The 765-nt window shown below is 25.2% G+C and overlaps 1 protein-coding gene across 1 annotated transcript in view; it reads left to right on the top strand.

The window, feature by feature from the left end:
• LOC107620336 overlaps positions 1 to 765 on the top strand; it is an 11,878-nt gene that overhangs the window by 7,148 nt on the left and 3,965 nt on the right. The window lies entirely within an intron of this gene.

Genomic DNA, 765 nt, shown 5'->3' with positions numbered 1-765 from the left:
ATCTATCCTTCGTCCCCAAAACCCTCATCACATTCATCACTCTCTTAGCACTTGGCTTGGCTAACGACCCTCTCTGCACAGGTGGCCAAAAGTTTATTGATCAAGCTTAACATGATCTTTTCACGTAGTTTTTTTTTTATTACTAATAAATTAGTTTAGCGAACAAGTGGATGGAACATTAATGTTCCATGCAAGTAGTTCAGTGGAAAACTTGTAAGTCTTCCTATAATTAAGTCAATTTACACTATTTCCATAATGTGATCCAAGAAATTAATAAAACCGCAGCAGGGTTCCCATATGCCCAACATTTCTAGCCAATTGAAAATTACTATTAATTTATCATCCTGTCTATTATACTTAATTGACTCAGTTATTAATGGGGTAATATATTAATTTTTTTAGCTAGAAAGGAGGAGAAAAGTCATAAGAGTAATTATCTATTATATTATATAAAAATTAAGATTTTATATTTAATGATGGAATGGACGTGGTATGTTTTTGAGAGTATTTTTTTATTTATTTTCTTTTTAATTCTATAAAGCAAATTAATTATAACTAATTAATGATATCAATTAATTAATTTAATTAGACATTCAAATCTTACAATTAATTATATAAATTAATTAATTTAGTTAATTATATTAATTATTTGATTTGATTAGAGTAAATATTAAATTATTTTAGTAAATAACAACTATGATAACGAAATACATGAACTAATTTAATTAGTTTATTTTTTTCAATGTCATTTATTTATTCAAATTC

The sequence above is a fragment of the Arachis ipaensis genome, chromosome B10 (genome assembly GCF_000816755.2).
Source record: "Arachis ipaensis cultivar K30076 chromosome B10, Araip1.1, whole genome shotgun sequence".
Classification (NCBI taxonomy): domain Eukaryota; kingdom Viridiplantae; phylum Streptophyta; class Magnoliopsida; order Fabales; family Fabaceae; genus Arachis; species Arachis ipaensis.
This window is presented reverse-complemented; position numbering and strand designations above follow the sequence as displayed.